The following is a 23,120-nucleotide window of genomic DNA, read 5'->3' as shown; positions in this document are numbered from 1 at the left end:
GATTTTGAAGTTTTGATCTGTAGCCAAGAGCCATGCAATTGGTCTAGCTGTTCATTAAAAAATGGGAAACCCATGATTTTGGACACACAATGCATAAGGAGGCAATTTTGCAGCATATACAACCACTAACTGGTGGAAAGGGGCTCTGGAGATGCTGATTCTCTCTGCCAGAGAAGTAAAGATGCCAAAAATTCAAATTAGAGTGGTACAATGCTAGGATGTCAAGCATATTCCCCAAAGAACATATGTATAGAAATACACAAAGAGAGAGTAGTGTGTGTGTGTGTGTTTCACAAACCCATGTATTTTGTTCTTTTTTTTTTTCCAGAGCTTAGGACCGAACCCAGCTTGCTAGGCCAGGGTAGGCTCTACCCGTATGCTAAATCTCCAGCTATCCCCCCACATACCCATATATGGTATCAAAATCTTTCACCACAGAAAGCCAACTTTAGTAACAGAAGAAAACAGGAAGGTGGGAAGAGAAGCCATAGGCACATAGAAAATGTAGCAAATGATAGAATTCTGGTCCTTCCTTTCTTTTCTTTTTTTTTCAAGGACAAACAAATCAATAAGTTTTATTATTCCAAAAGACACCCCAAATCAAACTTATAATCCAGGATCTTGTTTCTGGAGCAGGGTTAACTTAGGTCTTATTCATCAGCCTGCTGCACAGTTCCCTTTTCAGACACATAGATACCATCCAAAAACTTTCTGATATCCTTGTTTTTAACGGTTGTGGCTTGCTGGATCAGAGCCGCTTTTTCCTTCCGAGAAGACTCAGCTCTACACTGATGTGATTGAAGTCCCTCCACGGGGTGCCCCTGGGGCCCTTTACAATGGCCGTGCGCCCCTTCAGAGGGATGCAGACATTTTCTGGGATGTCGACCATCTGGTTGCTGAGAATGGTCCTCATTCTCACAGTAGATGGGGCAAAGAGAGAAAGCTCTTCGTCATCACGTTCTTGTAATCCCCCTTCTTTTCACTCCCTGCTTTAAGATGTGAAAGGATTAAACTCTCAAATCCAAAATCAGAAATCAGCTGAAGGAGTTTTATTGTTTATTAATTAGTTTATGTTTATGGGTGTTTTGCCAGCATGTCTGTACATGCCAGAGGAAAAAGAGCGTGTCGGATACCCTGGGATTGGAGTCAGAGAAGGATGAACCAGCATGTGGCTTCTGGGAACCCAGTCCGGGTCCTCATAGCAAGTAACCAGTGTTTTTAACCCCTTCGGCCATCTCTCCGGCCCCAAAGGGTCTACAAAAGGTTCACTACGGAAGCTAAAACCGTTCTAAACATTTGTGCACCTAACGAACGACTACATGTATGAAGAAAACGTGGCCGAGCTGAAGAAACAGACCAGTCTATAGCAGCAGCTGGCTCCCGCTAGAACAAACTGGATAGGTAACTAGAGAGAGGGTTTGACCGACACAAGAAACAGAAAGAACTAACGGAGAATTAGATAATTTTATCGCTGGATGGTGGAGAGGACGGGGAGCAGGAGACTCTCTTGAGTTTGAGGCCAGCACTTTCTACAGGCCAGCTAGCTCCAGGGCAGTTGGGGTTACAAAACCAAAACAAAACAAAAAAACAAAACGTGTCTCAAAACAAAAAACAAAACAAAAGCAAATTTATTAATAACCAAGAACCTGCATTATCACTGACGTGGCCTGACAGAATTCCCAGAGTTCCAGAGAGATCCTGGCTTTGACTCTATTTCCAGCCATCAAGGAGATGGCATCATTATTTCAGCGGCTGAAGCAGAGCTGGAAATCCAGGTCCTGTGCTTACTTAAAGATTCCACCCGTAAGAGCGAAGTCCTTTGGGTTCGATCTGGAATGTACGGGATATCCTTTAGAGCCCTCATTCTCAACTTTGCCACCACAAGACGACCCTAGTAAGACCCACAAGGCAGGGACCCAACAGGCCACACACACGTTTGCACCCAGTGAAATCGCGGCACAGAGTTCAAGGCAGCGGTTCTCAATCTTCCTAACGATACAACACGTCTTCTTCTTCCTGTTCTTGCTTTTCGAGACAGGGTTTCTCTGGGTAACCTTGGCTGTCCGGGACTCGCTTGTAGGCCAGGGTGGCCTGCGAACACACAGAGGTCTGCCTGCCTCTGCCTCCCTGAGTGCTGGGATTACAGGCCTGAGCCACCGTGCCCGGCTATGGGCCACCCTTGAACACAGTTTGTCCTGTTGTGGTGTCGCCCAACCATAAGTTTATTTTCCTTGCTACTTCACACCTGTAATTTTTGCTACTGCTGTGAAGCATGATGTAACCGTCTGATATGCAGGCTATCTGTCTGATGTGCGGCTCCGGTGAAAGGGCCAATCGACTGCCGCAGGGGTCGTGACTCACAGGTTGAAATCCACCCCCTCCCCCCCAGGGCTTCTCGCCAGAAAATTCAAAAATTCCACGGAGCCAACCCATTGCTAAGGTAGACACTTCCTGTGCTAGGATCCTCCCCCGAGGGGCGTGGTCAACACGACGGGATAAAAATTGGAGAACTAGCGGATTCTCGCAGTCCTTCTTGATGTCAGCTGGCGACTACCCTCCGGCATTCTTCTCCCTGGATCTCCTCGGTGAGTTCACGGCTCCAATCTCGTTGGGAAAGGTAGCCAATCTGGACTGGAGGTTCCAGGGTGTGGAGAGAAGAAAATGCTAGGAAATTGGGGCTGGAGGGGGGTGGACGTTGGCTAAGGAGGAGCAGTAAGGCAGAATTACCTGAAGAGCTTCTGTTGCTTAGGGGCGCTTTTGCTGAGTGCCACCAGAGTCTTTCCAGGGTCCTGGACCAGGCTGGCTCAAAGTCATAGGGAGATCCTCCTGCCTCTGCCACCCCGAGCGCTGGGATTACCCGCGAGCACCACCACGCCCGGCTCGCACCTGAGATTTTGAAGCAAGGTCTGTTCTACATAAGGAGTTTCAGGCCAGCCAGGGCCTGTCTCGAAATAATAGAATCATTTTAATAGAAATTTCTAATAGAAATAAGAAAGCCAGGCGCGGGACCGCATGCCTTTAATCTTAGCACTCCGGAGCGAAGTCACACTGTCTCAAAAATAAATAGCTTTGTTGTTTTGTGGCAGGGTGTCTCTGCAGAGCCTGGAGTTCACAGAGACCCATTTGCCTCTGCCTCCCAGAATTTGGGGATTAAAGGTGTGTGTCACTAGGCCTGGCCTATAGAGTAGTCCTCTTAATGGTCCTGTCCAGGGGACAGGTCCTTTGCATTCCTGAGGACCTGAAGGTTAGTGACCAGAATGGATACAATCACCAGAACTGCTTCCCTGTTTTCTCAGGAGCTCCTCCACATCTGGCAGCCCTGTTTAGGGCAGCTTCCAGCCTCACCAGGGATGTGAGTTAGGACTGGTGGTACAGGAAGCACCATCTATATTTTAAAATATTTGGTTGGTTGGTTGGTTGGTTGGTTTTCACAGACAGGGTTTTCTTGTGTAGCCCTGGCTGTCCTGGTCTTGCTCTGTAGACCAGGCCTCAAACTCTGAGCTCCACCTGGCCCTGCCTCCCCAGGGCTGGGATTACAAGCATGTGCCACGTGCCTGTTGATACTTTATATTTAGTTGATATATGTCTGTTTGGGGGTAAGTGGATGAGTGTAGGTGCCTCTGGAAGCCAGAAGAGGGTGTTGGGTCTCGCTGAGCTGGGGTTTTATGATCCCTTCCCCCACACACAGAGTGTGGGAACTAGGATCAGGTCCTCTGGAGGAGAAGCACATACTCCTAATCATTGAGCCATCTCTCGCCCTCTAAAGGGCTGTTGGTCTGGAATATTTATGGTGGGGCTTTGTTGGTTTGTTTTCTGTTTTCTGTTGTTTTTCGAGACATGGTTTTCTCTGTGTAGCCCTGGCTGTCCTGGAACTCCATAGACCAGGCTGGCTTCAAACTCAGAGATTTGCCTGTCTCTGCTTCAGAAGTGATTAAAGGCATTAAGCCATCTAGGCCTCACCAGTGATGGGATTAAAGGCTTGAGCGGCCTTGACCTCACCATCGATGGGATTAAAGGCATGAGGCACCAGTACCTGGCAGCCATTTTAAGTTTCTAGCCTTTCGAAAGAATCCCAATTCTATATAGCTGGTGGGGCTTGTTTGTCTTACATAACAACCGTCCTGATGATAATTGTGTGATGGCTCTCATCTCATTTTCCTAAATTGATATTGGATACCTTTGCACTTGCTTGTTATCCATTCGTATATTTTCAGTGAAATGTTTTGGGGTCTGTGGCTTTTTAAATTGCTTTATTTTTGTTTTTTTAAGACGGGGTTTCTCTATGACCCTGTCTGCCCTGGACCTAGCTCTGTCAACCAGGCTAGCCAGAAATTCAGGGATCCCTTTCGACTGCACCTGAGTGCTCTAATTAAAGGTTTGATCCGCCATCACCTGGCTATTTGTTTGTTTGTTTGTTTGTTTTGCTGGGAAATAGTTTTTTTTTAAGCATTTGATTGAAGTACATCATATACATGAGTGAAAATGCCACAATGCAGTTATTTTTTAAATCAAATGTAAGCTAATATAAAAAGTCCAGCTGGGTACTGTGGCCCAAGCCTGTAATCCCAGCGCTGAGGGAGGCAGAAGCAGGTGGATCTCTGTGAGCTCAAGGCCAGTGTGGTCTACAAAGCAAGTCTAGAACAGCCAAGGCTGGCTACACAGAGAAACCCTGTTGAATAGTCAAAAAGAGAATAAACAAACAACAACAGAAAACCTTCATTTTTAAAATGGGTTGTTTCATTTTGAGTAAGAGAGTAAAAGAAAAATCTTGGAATGATGCTTGAATGATCTCTAGAAATTAAGAGGTTGAAGTCTTTACAGAATTAAGCTTTCTGTTGTTGGACACTTAATAGCAAACTAGAGATGGTTCCCTTGTTCTCTGCCCTTTGGCATTACGTCCACTCTGCTTATCTTAGGCATTTATTGGACTTTTGAGAATCTAACAAGTTTACTACCACCAAGCAAACAAGTGGATGTGCTGGTCTTTGTTTGTAGCCTTTGCAAATCTTTTAAAAGCAATGCTGTGGCCAGCCACCAAAATCCTTGAGGCGATTGTATGTACATAAGTACGTATTCCCCCAGTTTAAAAGAAGACACTTTTCTATATTGCATTAGCCCCACATGACCTGATCCTGCCAGTCTTACCTAAGTTGGTATACAGATGTCAGGCTAGGCAGAGCTCTGTCCTCTGCAGCTCCCTGACTAGGCATCCTTCTCTCTCCTCTCTCAACTTGTCAGAAGGGCCTGGGGATGCGTGGGGTCAGGGATGTCAGTGATGAAGACTAAGTTCTGAGTTCTGAGACAATGTTCTGGGTTAAAGAATCATGGTTTGTTTGTTTGCTTGTTTGTTTGTTTTTCTCAGTAATACTTCAAAAAGGAATGTGGGGGGTGGGGAGCTCTTGGCTCAGAGGTTAAGAGCACTGGCTGCTCTTCCAGATGTCCTGAGTTCAATTCCCAGCAACCACATGGTGGCTCACAACCATCTATAGTGAGATCTGGTGCCCTCCTCTGGTGTGTACACAGACATGCAGGCAGAACACTATAAATAATAAATAACTAAATCTTTAAGAAAGGAAAAGATGTCACTCATAATTTGCATAAAAACCTGTTTTGTTTCTTTGGATTTGGGGATTTGCTAACTATTTACCCTAGGCAGATCTCAAATTCAAGATCCCCTTTCCTAGTACTAAGGTCTCAGGAATGGATCACACCGTGCTAGAGTTACTGAGTTACAATCTGGAATGAGACCTGAAACCTGGATCTTTTCAGAGACAGGTCAAGCAAGCCTTTCCCCCTCCTGACCTCCCGCCCCCATTTCCTCTCAACTGTGGGATCAAAACACACTACCATGTCTGGTTCTGGATTCTCCTTCCGACTAAGTCTCTTGGATCAACAGAATGGTTAAACAAACTCCCTCTGTGTCCCTTATCAAATGGGAAAGATGCCATTAGAGTTCTTCGTAGCTTTTCAGGAAGATCCAAATTCTATGGGAGCTGAAAACACTAGGAACTTGGTGTAAGCAGGAACTTGGTGTGAGCACTGAAGCAGATGTGTTGTTTCAGCCTCTTTTGTGGCTTAACTTGCTGTCTCTTGTCTAGTACTGTGATAGCGATTTCAATTCTTTTGCCCCATCCTGGCGTGTCACAGAGCAGGAGTCCTCCTGACTATTCTGGTGGTGCTTTCAGCTTAGACTTCACTGGTCAGTCCATGAAACCCTGTGCTCTGAAAGTGACCGCGGTCCAGGAGTTTGGACAGTTTGCCATCCAGCCGACCTGCCACTTGTTCCTTCCAGGGCAGGAAGGGTGATCCGTGCAGCCAGACTACAACGTCAGGGCAGTTGGGTTGGTCTGGCACCGCAAGGGGCAGCTGAGGTGCACGCCTGCATGCTTGTCTTCCAAGTCTGATGTGTGTGTACACAGACTCCAGCACAGGAGCCTGTACCTTCTGTGTCTATGTGCCATGGCCCTGACAGCCCAGGACTGTGGCCTGTGGTGATGGTCTGTCTTCTCCTCGCAGAGCAGCTCTGTCTCCATGGAGAGTCGCCAGATGCTCTCTCTGAAGCTGTGATCGGGTCAGGCATGTTTTTAGCCAAACACTGGAAACCAACAGTCTGCTGCGGCTGCTTTCTCCCCTGGCCATTCCAGCAGTGGGTAGCTAAGGCCTGCCTCTGCTCCCAGCAGCAAGCCCTGTCTTACCAGGAATGCCAAGAAGACCTACACTGTGGACCCCTACCCAGCCTGGACCCTATTTGCTTCTTTTTAAACACTACTATTATTATCATCATCATCAACAACATTTGGTTTCTCTGTGTAGCCCTGGCTGTCCTGGAACTTGCTCTGTAGACCAGGCTGGCCCAGAACTCAGAGATCCTCTTCTGCCTCTGCTGCTGGAATTTTGGGATTAAAGACCTGCACTATCACTATTAAGCACTTTTTTTCCTTAGTTTTTCAAAATAGAGTGTTTCTCTGTATCCCTGGCTGTCCTGGAACTCACTCTGTAGGCCAGGCTGTCCTAAAACGCTATATATATATATATATATATATATATATATATATATATATATATACACATTCCTTCTGCCTAAACCTTCCAAGTAGCTGGAATGCAGCAGGTGGATCCCTGATTCCCTGATCTACGAAGCGAGTCCAGGACTGTCAGGGCTATACAGAGAAACCCTGCCTAGAAAAGCCAAAAAAAAAAAATGCCTTTAGCAGGCAGTGGTAGCACACAACTTTAATCCCAGCACTCAGGAGGAAGAGGCAAGCAGATCTTTATGAGTTTGAGGCCAGCCTGGTCCACAGATGGAGCTCTAGGACAGCCAAGGCTACACAGAGAAACCCTGTCTCTGTCTCTAAAACAAAATCAAGCAAACAAAAAAAACCTAAGTAGCTGGAGTTACAGGCTTGCATGTCGGAGGCATGTTTCATGTATGCAGGTATGTGTGCCTGCATATGCCACAGTGCATGTGTGCATGTGTGGGGGTTAGAGGACAATTTACAGAATTAGGTTCTTTCCTTTCGCTGGATGGGTCTCAGGCTTGGCTGACCTGCCCATCAGTTCTGCTCCAATCTTATTTCCTTCCTTGTCATCTTTGAGTTTCTTTTTTTTTTTTTTTTCTAATAGTTCCCCAAGCTGTAGCTAAAGTAGCTTGTTTCGTCATGTTTCCAGTCTTCTAATGCATTTGTGGCTTTCCACAAACATGTGTTCTCCATGGGGCTGTTTTCTCTTTAAAACAGTAACAGCCATGGCTCCTGGGTCATTGGTAGAAATGTTATATCCCGCAGAAGCTGATTTGTTCCCTTAACCAGCTCCACTGAAGTATCTGGAGAGGCCCTTTTCAGTAAGAAATGGCTGAGGGGAGGGCTAGCGTGCCGTCAGTGAGGAGTCAGTGGTGTGAGGACTGGGACTGAAGAAGGGACTCGCTGACCTTCTGATTTGTCTTTTCAGGCTCTCACAACTGAAAACCTAGCTTCGCCCAAACATCCAAGGAACTTGAGTTTCTGCAGGTCTTCCTGCCAAGTGAGGACCAGGTACGAGCTTGGCCTCAGGCCGTTGTGCCTCTCACTGTCCCTGTGAAGGACAGCCAGCACAGGTCAGCCCAGAGCCATGGTTTCCTGCAATTCCACTGTGACGCCCTCTAAGTGCCCTCTCCTGCGGGGAATCCGTACTCAGGACTCAACAGCACACCCTGTAAGAGCCCTGGGTATGTCCTCTTCAGGGCCAGCTGAGGCTGCTCCTAGGAACCAAGAGGCTGTGCCTGCTGATGAGGCGGCCTCTACAGCAAGCTCCCAGCTGACAGGGGTCAACCACAGTGCCAAGCCACCACGCAGCAATTACCAGAAGACAGTGGTCGCGGGAAGCAAGCTGACAGTCTCCAGTGAAGGCGGTCAGCTAAACAGGCCCTGTGATCATCAGCTAGCAACACCTGAAGAGCCCCCTGCGGTGGGCATCAGTGGTGAGCAAACCTCACTTGAAGGCCGTCCAAGCACTTCCTGGGGTGCTCAAGCTTCCAGTGTTGACCAGACTCAGTGCGGGCGTCAGAAGATGACCCTCAGTAGTGACCAGAATGCCAATAGAAGTCAGATGACAACTGCCACTGGTGACCAGACCATCTACAGAGATCATATGACAGCCTATGGTGACTGGAATGGCTACAGAGAGAAGACAGAAACTCTCAGTGGTGATCAGGCCTACTATAATGGTGACATGGCATTCCCAGGTGGCACCCAGACTTTCTACAGCACTCAGATGACAAGTCCCAGTGGTGACCTGATGATGTGTGAGGGTCAGGCAGTGGCCCCTTCTACGAGTCAGACTCTCTATGGGGGACAGATGACAACCCCCACAGATGACCTGACCTTTTATGGGTCTCAGGTGACACCCCTCCACGTTAACCAGACTTTCTACGGCAGTCATGTGACAAGGTCCAACGTTGACCAGACCTCCTATGGGGGTCAGGCAATACCTCCCAATGGTAACCAGACTTTCTACGGCAGTCAAATGACAAGGTCCAACGTTGATCAGACCTCCTATGGGGGTCAGGCAATACCCCCCAATGGTAACCAGACTTTCAATGGCAGTCAAATGACAAGGTCCAACGTTGATCAGACCTCCTATGGGGGTCAGGCAATACCCCCCAATGGTAACCAGACTTTCTATGATGATCAAATGACATGGTCCAAAGTTGACCAGACCTCCTATGGAGGTCAGGCAATACCCCCCTATGGTAACCAGACTTTCTATGATGATCAAATGACAAGGTCCATCGTTGATCAGACCTCCTATGGGGGTCAGGCAATACCCCCCAATGGTAACCAGACTTTCTATGATGATCAAATGACATGGTCCAAAGTTGACCAGACCTCCTATGGAGGTCAAGCAATACCCCCCTATGGTAACCAGACTTTCTATGATGATCAAATGACAAGGTCCATCGTTGATCAGACCTCCTATGGGGGTCAGGCAATACCCCCCAATGGTAACCAGACTTTCTATGATGGTCAAATGACAAGGTCCAACGTTGACCAGACCTCCTATGGTGGTCAGGCAATACCCTTTAATGGTAACAAAGCTCTCTATAGAAGTCAAAAGACAACCCACAGTGATGACCAGATCTTCTATGGAAACCAGATGACTTCCCCTGATGGTAACCAGACTCTCTATGGGGGTCAAATGACATTCGTAGATGGTAACCTGGCCTGCTATGGGGGTCAGACAACCCCAAATGGTGACCTGACCTTCCCTGGGGACCAGGCAACAACCTCCAACCTTGACCTGACCTTCCCTGGGGACCAGGCAACAACCACCAAACGTGACCTGACCTTTCCTGGGGACCAGGCAACAACCTCCAACCGTGACCTGACCTTCCCTGGGGACCAGGCAACAACCTCCAACCTTGACCTGACCTTCCCTGGGGACCAGGCAACAACCACCAAACGTGACCTGACTTTTCCTGTGGACCAGGCAACAACCTCCAACCGTGACCTGACCTTCCCTGGGGACCAGGCAACAACCTCCAACCTTGACCTGACCTTCCCTGGAGACCACGAAACAACCTCCAATCTTGACCTGATCTTCCCTGGGGACCAGGCAACAACCTCCAACCTTGACCTGATCTTCCCTGGGGACCAGGCAACAACCTCCAACCGTGACCTGACCTTCCCTGGGGACCAGGCAACAACCTCCAACCGTGACCTGATCTTCCCTGGGGACCAGGCAACAACCTCCAACCGTGACCTGACCTTCCCTGGGGACCAGGCAACAACCACCAAACGTGACCTGACCTTCCCTGGGGACCAGGCAACAACCTCCAACTGTGACCTGACCAACCGTGACCTGACCTTCCCTGGGAACCAGGCAACAACCTCCAACCGTGACCTGACCTTCCCTGGGGACCAGGCAACAACCTCCAACCATTACCTGACCAACCATGACCTGACCTTCCCTGCGGACCAGGCAACAACCTCCAACCGTGACCTGACCTTCCCTGGGGACCAGGCAACAACCTCCAACCATTACCTGACCAACCATGACCTGACCTTCCCTGGGGACCAGGCAACAACCTCCAACCGTGACCTGACCTTCCCTGGGGACCAGGCAACAACCTCCAACCATTACCTGACCAATCGTGACCTGATCTTCCCTGGGGACCAGGCAACAACCTCCAACTATTACCTGACCTTCCCTGGGGACCAGGCAACAATCGCCAACTGTGACCTGACCTTCCGTTGCATGCAGACAGCAATGCCTAACCATTACCTGACCTGTGATACAAAATGGATGGCACCCCTTGTTGGTAGCCAGATGCCCTGTAATGACAGGTTACACTACTCTTCAAGTTCCTACATGGCCCAAAGACAACCTCCAGACTATGTAATCTTGCCTTTGAAAAAAGTCCCGGATGAGAAGATAAAACTCAAGACCCCGACTGCTCAGTCGAAGAAAAATCAGAAGATCTTCCCCTGTCCTCATAAGGGCTGTGGACAGAGTTACTCAAGATCTTCCCACCTCCAGATCCATTTTCGCAAACACACTGGTGAGTGAGGCTCTGTCTGTATTTGACAGGGGGTGGGGCGGGGCGGGGCTAAGTGGCCACGGGTCTGCCTTTATAAAACGTGGATATTATTTCAGAAACCTGAGACCCCATGAGACCCTGGGGAAGGCTGGCACGTTTGAAGGTGGATAAAGAGGTTTTGTTGATAGCCAGGTCATAGGCCAGTGTCAGGCTGGACTACAGTGATCTGTGGTGTCCCTTGTACTGCCTGATGGGATGAGGCATTTGTTCCCTTTTGGAGGTTCCTGGGTATTTTCCTCTTCTGGAGAGATCTCGCCATGTTATCCTTACTGGTATCGAATACCCAGGTTCAAGAAATCCCACCTGAACCCCCAAGGACCTAGGATTATTGGCATATGTCCAGCCCAGAGACTCTTCACTCTACCTCTGTGGGGACTGTCTCTTCTTGTACCTTTTCCTTCTTTCATTCCTTCGTTGGTGTTCTTGTTCACTCCTTCCTGACTTCCTCTTTTGCTCTCTTTCTTCCCATCCTTCAAAGTTTTCTTCTTGTCTCTCAAACTATTTTTCTCTCCCTTTGATATGTCAGTCTCCTCTCTCTCCATCTTGTCCTCTGACTGTCAGAATCCCATCCCACCTCCCTCCCAGTACAACAAGCATCTCTCTCTGTTCCAGGGGTGAAGCCATACTCATGCTCCATGCCCAATTGTAAGTGGAAGTTCTACCGTTCGGACGAGCTCCTCCGACACGAAAGGAAGCACACTGGGATTCGGCCCTTCCAGTGTGCAGTCTGCGGCAAGACCTTCGCGAGATCGGATCACCTAAAGCAGCATCAAAAGTTGCACATGTAATTTCTGTCCCGTGCCGGAACCCATCGTCTGTTAGGAAGCCTGAACAATTGTGACACAGGGTTCATGTCCTACTAACCCAGAAGATGACAAAGACTCTCCAGATACCCTTAGGCTTACATGGCTGTGAGATACCACTACAGGAAATCTGCCAGCACAAGAAAGATACAGATACATCTCTTCTCTGAAGACCAGGAATGTTTGCAAAACACCTTTAAGCTCAGCACTTAGGGGACAGGATCTCTAGGTTTGAGGCCAGCCTGGTCTATATATAGTAACCTGGCTCAAAGAAAAACGTTTTAAAATTACATTTTAATTCATTGCACGTGCACCTGAGTTCATGTCTGCGATGACTTTGGGAGTCAGCTCACTGTTTCCACCATTTAAGCCTAGGGGTATTAAGAACATGGGTGGCCTGTGTTCTCTCTCTGAGCTACCTTGCCAACCCACCTCATGGATTTTCTTTTTCTTTTTCTTTTCTATGTAGCCATGCTCTCCTGGTATTCAAACTCGCAGAGATCCACCTGTCTCTGCCTCCCAAGGGCTGGGATTAAAGGTGTGTAGCACCACTGCCCATCCTCATGAATTCCAGCCTCATGAGGGTACCTCAGAGACCAGAGGAATGCTGGTTACCAGCCTAGCTAAAAATAGGCAGGCTCCAGGTTCAGAGAGAGACCTTGCCTCAAAGGAAAAAGCAGAACGTGATAAAAGACAGCAGAGCTGCCACAAGTGTGCACATACACATGTACACACACAAGACTTTTTTAAGGTCTAAGCATGAGGATCTTCAGCTACATAGTAAGTTTGAGGCCAGCCTGGGCTACCTGAGATCTTGGAGGGGTTAAAAAAAAAAAGAAGGGGGAGAATCCTCAAGCGAAAGACACCTATACCCTTATCTTCAGAGACAAAAAGTTGTGATGCTATACAGGTTAGAAGCATCATTATCTGATCACTGGGGCATGACGGTAGCTCACTGTGGTCCATTGTTCAACCCAGTATATGGTAACTGACCCTGCTCGCTTGGGCCGTTCTTAAATCTCCTTGTACACAGGTACCCGTGTGGAGACCAGAAAGCAGCTCTTGGAAGGTGTGTCTTTTGCCACCGTGGTTGTGAGGCCCCTCAGCCAGAGCCTCCACCTGTGGCCTTTCTCGCTGCCTTGCCTGTGGTCTGTTCTAGCATGAGCTTGCTTTGATCATTCATTATTCTTGGGGGGATTTTCCATCTTCCCCAGGTAAGTTCTTGGAGAGCCTGAGGGTTCTTGTCAGGGCTGGCTTTGACTGTCATTCAGCACCCCTAAAGTATAGAACTCTTGCAAATTGTGAGAAGAATGCTGAGGGGGGGAAGGATTGTTCTCTTTACACGGCTGGTCCCTGAGGATTTGACCATGCGCCGGTGAATATATGAATAACACAAATTGGACTTGGTATTGACTTTTCTTCTTCTTTTTTTTTTTTTCAGGTGGTGGTAGGGAGTTCACAAGGTGGAGGGGGAGGACTAGAAAGTGACTGTGATCAGGATGTATTTGTGAAATTTCAAAAATCAATAAAAATGTTTTGAAAAAAGGCTCTGGGTAAGGCCCAGTGTGTGATCTATTTTACTCACTTCTTTGGGGTACTATGGAAAATATTTTCCACTCAGAGCCCTTAAAAAGGGTCAGACCGGGTTCTCTAGTAAGGAGAATAGGGGCTGTCTCTGACCTGAACTCAGTGCCTGGCTCTTTGATCACCTCCCCCTGAGGGGGAAGCAGCCTTGCCAGGCCACAGAGGAGGACAATGCAGCCAGTCCTGATGAGACCTGATAAGCTAGGGTCAGATAGCTTATCAGTGGACATGGTGAGGAGACAGGTGCGCAGAAACACTTCTGGGAACACTTCGTGAACGCTGGTGGCTAATGCAGGACAGGTCTACTGATGGACTTGGACAAAAGACCTAATCCGTCATAGTCTGTTGTTTCGGGAACAATCTCTAAATGAACTAACCTTGCTTTTTGTGGCTTCTGTAGTTCTGCTTCTGGCTAACTGTTCTTGTTAACTGAACTGTGGCCACCCAGGATGTTTAAAACCTCATGCTGAGGAAGGCTGGATGCTACACTGGCATCCTGAACACCCAGGGCAGTTTCTGGGTGGCTAAGAGAGACTTCCTATTGGCTTAAACCCATGTCTGAGCAGTCTTCCAGGGTGAGCACGCCGAATTTTTAGAGGTCCAGCTGAAATCCCAGAGACCAGACTCCAGGGGTCTCCAAGCCCTTGGAGTGAGGAAGAAGAGCAGGGTGCTCAAGGAATGACCTGAGGGTGTGCAGCCCGAGATGTTCGGGTCCCTGGGGCTCCCTTGGGTCAGTCACTGCCTAATGCTTCTGACAGCCCCACCCCCAAGGGAAACAAATTTGAAAGCTGCATGGAGTTAAGTCTGGTTAAGGTACCTTCTGTCTGGACACATAGGAGAGGTCAGGCTCAGATGGGTTAGACGGAAGTCAGAAGAGGGCATTGGATCCTCTGGAGCTGGAGTTACAGCTGGCTGTGAGCTGTTTGTGTGGGTGCTGGGAACTGAACTCAGGTCCTGTGCATGTTAGGCCCAGCAAGAGCCTAAATATAAGAAGGTATGAAGAGAACTCAGGAAACTAATCATCCATCGATACAAAAACGCAAGAGACTCTTCTTGACCATTGTACAATGGGGTCACCCCTGCTGGTCAGCTAGGAGGGGCACTGGGAGACAAAGACCTTGGGTTTTTAAAAGACACAAGGCAGGAATCTCCTGGGGTTGCCTTCTTGGCGATTTAGGGTTGGAGGAAGTGTTTAACTTTTAAAATAATTGGTCAGTTCTGGTCACCCTTAGGTCCAGTCAGCTCTGTCGTAAATATATGATCAGTTTGGAATTTCCTGCCATCCCCAGTTAAATGTGGGAGGGTGATGAACTCATCCCATGTCTGTTCTGAAGAGTGGGGGTTACAGGCTTTGGATCAAAGGTCAGGAGAAGGATTGGGGCCATTTGGCCCAGTTTCCAAACAAAGCCCATCTCACCAGTGCCAGCCAGTGATTTTTTCTCCATTTAGTAGAGATCTCTGCTTGTTCTCTTCCTTATCTCTGCCCTCACAGATGGCTAATGTTAGGAACTTTAACATTCCTCGGTTCTCTGGAGAAGCACTAAGAGGCTTTAATTAACATGGGCCTAAAACTTGCAAATATAAGTTATAAGGCAATTAAAAGAAACATAGGTTACAAAGTTAGTCTGATTCTTTCATGCAAGAGCAGCAGGTGCACGAACCACAGAGCACCGCTCCAGGCCTAACTCAACCTTCCATCCAAATGACCCAAGTGAAGTGTTGCTTGATTTTCATGTCCAGCAAGACTGAGGTCACTAGGTCTTCAGACCAGGTTCTATTTTCCTTTTCCTTAATGGTGTGAAAATGTTTTAAGGAAGGGCTGCAGGGGACCCAGAGGAAACAGAGGGCAGGAGCCCAGCCTGGGAGTGAGTTCAGGAGTTCTGGATTCTCTGGGGTCCTGCTGAGGCTCCTGAGGTAAGGAGAGAGGCTGCTGCATGAGCTCTTCTCAGCAGAATCCCTGGAAGCCCAGGGAGAGTCACAGCCTTTGGATCCCTTTCCCCTAACTGGGGGCGTGGTCTAACCTCACCAGCAGAAGTTGCTCCTAGGCCTGCTGCAATTTGATAGGCCAAGGCAGGTTGATATCCAGGGGAGGCCGCCCCTTTTCTGAGGAGAAAAGGAGGAGAGGTGAGTGGGTGTGGCCTGGGGAGAGAGAGAGAGGAGCTGGGAGGAGGGAGCAGAGAGAGGGGAAGTTGATATTTGGATGTAAAGTAAGTAAAGTGATTAATAAAGAAAAAGAAATATTTATGTGCTACCAATAAAAACAAAAAAAAACAGAAAGGGCCAGGTGGGGGTGGCACACATCTTTAATCTCAGCAGAGCAGATGCCTGCCAGTTTGAGGCCAGCCTGGTCTACAGAGCAAGTTCCAGGACAGCCATGGCTTCACAGAGAGACCCTGCCTCAAAGAAACCAAAAACAACAAGACAAAACAAAAATCAAAACAACCTCTCCCCAGTACAGGACAGGAGGAAGTGTGGGCGTGACCACTTCATAGCGGTCAGCTCTTTTCTGAAAAATATCTTGCAAACAAAACAGCTGCTCTCCCTTGATGCCCAAAAGGGCTGCAATGCTGCTGTGAGGAAGAAAGTTACAGTTACCGAAGCCTGGGAACTTTACTTTGATGGAGCACAGCTCTGCAGGGAACAGCCTTCCCTTGGCCAAAGCGAAGAGACCTACAAGGACTAAAGACTTTCTGCAATTTCACAGGTGCACAACTGGAAACATCCCCTTCTTTTTAAATGTGATAATAGGATAAATAGGATTCTAGATTTATAAAGCCCGTCTTGGGTGTCTTTTTGCCTTTCAGTGAACATTATGCAGAGGCACAACTGTAAAAAGCTCCTAGCAAGCCTTGGGCGGTGAAGCCAGAGAAGGCACGGACAGGCTGACGGAGGGACATCTAAATCAGAATACATGTTTACTGTGGTGTGTGAGGTCAGGTTCTTGACGCATCTGCACCTAAGTGACTAATCAGCAAGTCGAAGGCTTCATCTCCAACTGGTGGCACACTTAGAAGACAGGATCCTGAGGGGTTGATGTCACCTACAGAGTAGCAGAAAGGGGCCCCAGTAGCCTTGTTGAAGGAAGATGGTCACTGGCACGGGAGAGCGGTATTGAGGGGGTACAGTTTGTTCCCGGTGTCTGTCTCTGTCATCTGTTCCTTGCTCCTTCCTCTCTCCTGGCTGCTGTGGGTGGGCGGCTCTACCCCTCTCTGCCCTCTGCATCTCAGTGCTTTGCTTTGCCACAGGTCCAGAAGGAATGGAACCAGACTCCTATGAACTCAAAGCATGTGGCAAAAATCGCCAACAAAACACCAGGTGTGGTGGTGCACCCCTGTAATCCCAGCACTCAGGGAGGCAGAGGCAGGCAGCTCTCTGTGAGTTCGAGGCCAGCCTGCTCTACAAAGCGAGTCCAGGACAGCAAAGGCTACACCGGAGAAACACAGTCTGGAAAAACAAACAAACCAAACCAAAACAACATTCTTCCCATCCAGGTTGGCCTTGAACCCACTGAGTAGTCCCTGATCCTTCTGCCTGAGAATGTGGAGTCTGCAGCGATAGTTCTCAGCCTCAGGGAGTAGCTGGGAATAGGGCCAAGTCAGCAGACCCAGGCTTTAAGTCCTTCCCCCAGGCATTTTGTCCCAGCTGACTAATCTTTCCTAAAAGCTGTGCCACAGCAGTAGACACTTGCAGTGAGCCCAGGTCTTGGCCCCCACTTTGTGAATCCATTGAGCAAAAGCTGGGGTGATTCCAGAAGGACACTGACATCCACAGAAGAGGTTGTCCTGTGTTAAAAGAACACCTGCAGACAAGTGAAAGTCTGAGCAGCAAGCTGGCTGTGCGGGGCTATGCCCACCTGGGATGCCAGCACTCGGGAGCCAGAGGTTCAAGTCTGCCTCAAAACCAAAGCAAACAATGTTTGAGCGAGGACAGCTCTGCCAGCTGGGCGGGGACCCCAAACCTTAAGATTATTATTTTGCTATTTCCTATCTGTAATTCTGCTACTCTTGTGAATTGTAATGTAGATATCTGCTATGCAGGAGAGCTGATATCTGACCCCTGGGAAAGGGTCATTCGACCTCCCCCAGAGGGGTTGCAGCCCACAGGCTGAGAATGTCTGCTCTGGAGAGGAGCTAGCTTGGCTCAGTCTGGCATTTGACTTGAGCAGCTGGTCAGCCATGCTTGCCTGGGTCACAGCTGTCTGTTGCAAGGGCGAATTCCTACCTGCATTTACAGGGTCTTTGAACAAACAAACAAACAAACAAGTCTGTGGTCTGGAGAGATAGCTCAGAAGTTAAGAATAGTGCTTTCCCAGAGGTAAGGAGTTTGCTTCCCAGCGACCACGTAGTGGCTTATAACCACCTAGAATGACATCTGGTGCCTTCTTCTGGCCTGCAGGCAGAGTACATATACAATAATTTTTTTTTCTAATCTGTGACAATTTGATTCATACTGTGGGTTTTGAGCATTTTCACACCCACCTCAACTGCATGCTCACCCTCCCACTTAAATGTGGCTTTGTCTCAACAAGCCCCCTCCTACTTTGATCCCACATATTTTTGAACCCTCTGAGTTTAATTTTGGTGAGCATGACCATGGGGCGGGGTTATTTACACAGGTAACTTGTCAGTCGCCACGCTGAAGTTTTGAAGGCTCCTCTGAATATAAAGATAGGTTGCTCCAGGTGTGGTTTCTTTTATAAAGCTGAGTATACAGCAGGCACAGTAGCTTTAGTAGGCCAAGTTTAGTCGGACACTTTTTTTTTAATTGGTTTTTTTCAACAAAACACAGGGTTTCTCTGTGTAGCCTTGGCTGTTTTGGACTCACTTTGTAGACCAGGCTGGTCTGGAACTCTGACCCACCTGCCTTTGCCTCCCTGAGTGCTGGAGAGTAGAACACCTTTTGCCTTTTCATTTTGAGAGACTGACCATGCCTTCAGGTATAGATTATTTTTCTCTTTTCAAATTGCAATTCACAAGTATTTTTCTCAGTGCGGAATTCTCAGACCACGGTGCCAGGTCGGCTGAATAGCGGCTGATCTAGTCAAAGGGAGGCCATCTGGTGCTTGATGAGAGGCTTGTAAGTGGCCTGAGAGCTGCGCCCCACAAGGAATCAAGTGTATCAAAAGCCCGAAATGTGGACAGAGATGTACTGCAGAGGATAGTTCCTTGCTCAGCATTCACAGAGCCGAGGGAGGGTTCGATCTCCAGCACAGGGCTGAGGGTGTGTGACGCCTACTGCTTAAAATCCCAGCACTAGCAAGGTGGAAGCAGAAAGATCAGAAAGGCATCCTGGGCCACAAAGCAAGTTGTAGGTTAGCCTGGGCTACATGAGGCACTGTCCTTCCCCCCTCTGCACCAAAAAAAAAAAAAAAATCCAGCTAGTTGTGCTAGTCCATGCCGTCATCTTAGCACTAGGGAGGCAAAGGCGGGTGGAAATCTTCCAGCTAGAGGCCAGCCTGATCCACATAGCAAGTTCCAGGACAGCTAGAGCTATATACATCCTGTCTCAAATAGGCAGGCAGACAGACAGACAGACAGATAGATAGATGAATAGATAAACAAATAAAATCTAGCCTTGCCAACCCTGCCATGTCTGCTGGGGGCGCCTTCTTGGAACCATTAGTTACACTTGAAAACCACCCATATTCTCTTGAGACATTTCCTTAATGTGTTTGGTGGCGGTGTCTAAAGAAGCCGCAATATTAAGCACCTTTGGTTTTAGCTTTCTGTGGACAATCACGGAGAGATGTGTTTAGCACCAAACATGAGTCCCCAACTTGAGCGGGAAGATCCGAGGCTGTCCTATTGAGTGCTTCTGTTGAGCATGAATGTCACCCCCTTTCTGAGAGTAGACCCTTCCTACCTGAAACCCCCAGGGAAGCTACTTAAAAAAGGCAAGGTTCAAGCAGAAGAAAGTGAGCCAGTTCCCCCACAGACCCTAAATAGGCCCTGGAAGTGGGAGGGTGGGACGAGCGCCACCTCGTGGTGGAAAGCGAGGACACCAGAAATTTCTCGGTCCGAAAATCTCGGCATAGCCTCAACAAAACCCGGTGGAAAATCTTTCCGTGGGCACTGACGGCGTGCATTAAGCGAAGGAGCCGGGTGGGTTTGATGTAATACCATTAGCAATTACTTTCGTCCACACAGGCCCCCTCGTGAGGGTATGATGCCTGGAAACGCAGTTTGCCGCTTGCTGCCCTCTCCAGATCTGAGGATCTTCATCTAACCCATCTGAGTGATCAAGCCCTGGAGCTCAACTCTTCCATTCCACCCGGCTGCTCCTTTAGAGCCTGAGGCCGACATAGAAGCTGTTTCCTCAAGTTCTCAAACAGGCCAGATAAGGAAGGGCCGTGACCCAGCCTGGCTAATCAGCCGGAGGCAACAGCATGCAAAAGCACATCAAAGCCATTTTTTAAGAGGATGGTGAGGTCTTCCTGGAGGAGGAAATATGCTAAGCCAAGGAAACGTGTGCTCACCGGAGTCCGCTCTAGAGGGCCGGGAGACCTGGCTAACCAAGCCTCCCATGGGACTTCTATTTGCCACTTCCGTGATCGAGGTGGTATTGGAGAGGGCAGATTTCCTGTCTTGGCCAGCAGTGAGTCAGTGGGGGTCAGGGACTTACGGTATACAATCTCCCGGTTGGATAATCCCAACAAAAGAACCCCCAGTTTGCTAAGGCGAGAATGCATGTCAGAGGGAAGGCCACCATCATAGCCCAAAGAGCCCCGACAGCAAACCCTATACCTCCTGTTTGGGCACTCCGTGGAGACCATATCCTGCCTCAGACCTGGCTCTTGTCCCACCTTCCTCCAAGAACCAGGCAGGCAGATACCAAAGACTAAACAAGCTTAACAGCCTTAAATGGAAAACAACTTAAAACAGGTTGCCATGCAAGACATAAATGGAACAGATTTAAAGTACGAGGGAGAGACAGGAAGCTAGTGGAGAGGCATTATGGTCCTGAGAAGCATCGAAGTGGGAAAGCTCCTCTTGGAGGGTTTTGGGTGCCAACAAAGCAGTTCCTTGCACAGCAAGTTTGTGGGTCACCCACGGAAATGGAAATGGCAGGTCTCAGAGGCTGACTGCAGCCTGCGGGAAGTGAAGTCCCATCCCCAGCCGCAGTGCAGAGCCTCGTAGCTGAGGTTCTGCAGCTGCTAGTTAAGTTCAGGAGGATGGCTCAAGTGAGTTTCCTGTCCAGGGCAGATGCCTCAGGCCCAGGAAGCCTCTGGCCAGTCTGTCCCTTGCAAGTCTGGAAGGCAGTCTTCCTGATGAGTGAGCCTGTTGGGAGCTAGACTCTCAAGTCTCCATTCAGGATTCTTGCAAAGCCAGCAGGAGTGTTTCTGTGTCTGGGGCTAGAGTTCTAGCCAGAGCTGGGGAGCTGGGTTCTGAAACCTAAGTTCTCTGCATCATATGGATCCTAAAGCAATTCTACTTCCATCTTGTGCTTGTGTAATGCCAGGTTCATAGGACCCTCAGAGACCACCAGGAGACTACTCAATGCAAGAGCAAGAGAGCTTTATTACAAGAGCGATAGAACTCGGGACCCATGTCTCACTGACGCAGCAGTAGAGAAGTGGGACCTCGAGCTCTGAGTGAGCAGGGTTTTTAAGGGGGAAGTCTGTGAGCAGGGGGTTTCCATGACAGCAAGCAGGGGAGCACAAGCCTTGGCGTTCGTTACAGGATTGGGTAAAAGTTAGAGGGGTGAAATGACCTTCTCTGAGACACATAATAAGGCATATGATCACAATTGCTATTCTTCTAAACTATGTCTGAAACATTGGGGAAAATTTTCCCAGCCGATTCCCAACCGATTCTCATTGATTATTGCCAGGGAGACTGTCTCTATTTTCTATGAAGCATTTATTCTGTATTATTTCCTGGAGGCTGTTGCTAGGAGAGTTAACTTTGTTTTCTGCCAAGTGTACATTCTGTGATATTTCTTGGTACCTGAATTCAGCTCCCAGTCAAGATGGCTTTTTATTTCAAAATGGAGTCATACCCAGGCTAACTTAAAGTCTTCACTTGGAAGCCGACATTTACAGGGTGCCAGGGGAATGGGATGGTGTGAATTGAGGTGTGAACAGACCATCTTGGGAGGGGCTGTTAAACTTAGTGGGCGAGGACCCTGAGCCCAGCAAAGGTAACAGCTGGGGCCACAGGTGTTTCTCTGCCGAGCTGGGAAACTTGGAATCCTTTCTGTCCGTTCCATGCACCCACGGGACCTTTGCAGGTGCCTGGAGAATTTCTCTGACCTATTTTTTGTTTGTTTGTATTTATTTCTTTATCTGCCCTGACTGCCCTGAAGACATGGGCCTCTGGGGTCACGAGGCTATCTGAAGAGGCCACTACCCCCACCATTTCCAGATTTGGTTTCTTAGAGCGAGGTGATGTTTAGGGAGGAGCGTTTACTGTTGCATAATAGATTGATCATGGCAATGTTTTAGGTTCACATTAATGAGATGAAGGCCCCGGGTATGATGGCACGTGTCTATACTTCCAGAATTCAGGAGCTGAGGGGAGAGCATCTCAAGTCCAGGCCAGCCTAGAGAGACCCTGTCTCAAAAACAGAACCAACCCCAAAGAACCCTGAAATAATTACTAGTTAGGTTTATGTTAGCTTTATGATTTACAATATACTCATATATAATATAACATAACACATATTATTTATGTTTTTGTAATTATATTAACATTATTATTACTACTAATTTCTGTGCATCTGAAGCATCAGAAGAGTCTTGTCACTCAAAGAAGCCTTTCAGAAGCTCTTTGGATTCCAAAGCTAAGCATAATCTCTTCTCAATGTCCTGCCCTGAGCTCAGGTGGAGGATTGAGGGGTTGGACCCACAGGCCCCAGGGAAATGCCCCATTGGAGAGCTCTGGGCATTGTGGGTATAGACCCCATTCAAAGGAAAAGCCTTTCCAGTTAAGCTGGTAGATGGGTTAGATGAAGATCCTCAGATCTGGAGAGGGCGGCAACCGGCAAACTGCGTTTCCAGGCATCATACCCTCACGAGGGGGCCTGTGTGGACGAAAGTAATTGCTAATGGTATTACATCAAACCCACCCGGCTCCTTCGCTTAATGCACGCCGTCAGTGCCCACGGAAAGATTTTCCACCGGGTTTTGTTGAGGCTATGCCGAGATTTTCAGACCGAAAAATTTCTGGGGTCCCCGCTTTCCACCACGAGGTGGCGCTCGTTCCACCCTTCCACTTCCAGGGCCTATTTAGGGTCTGTGGGGGAACTGGCTCACTTTCTTCTGCTTGAACCTTGCCTTTTTTAAGTAGCTTCCCTGGGGGTTTCAGGTAGGAAGGGTCTACTCTCAGAAAGGGGGTGACATTCATGCTCAACAGAAGCACTCAATAGGACAGCCTTGGATCTTCCCGCTCAAGTTGGGGACTCATGTTTGGTGCTAAACTCATCTCTCCGTGATTGTCCACAGAAAGCTAAAACCAAAGGTGCTTAATATTGCGGCTTCTTTAGACACCACCACCAAACACATTAAGGAAATATCTCAAGAGAATATGGGTGGTTTTCAAGTGTAACTAATGGTTCCAAGAAGGCACCCCCAGCAGACATGGCAGGGTTGGCAAGGCTAGATTTTATTTGTTTATCTATTCATCTATCTGTCTGTCTATCTATCTATCTATCTATCTATC

Source organism: Meriones unguiculatus, chromosome 3 (genome assembly GCF_030254825.1).
Source record: "Meriones unguiculatus strain TT.TT164.6M chromosome 3, Bangor_MerUng_6.1, whole genome shotgun sequence".
NCBI lineage: Eukaryota > Metazoa > Chordata > Mammalia > Rodentia > Muridae > Meriones > Meriones unguiculatus.
Note: the sequence above shows the minus strand (reverse complement) of the source record.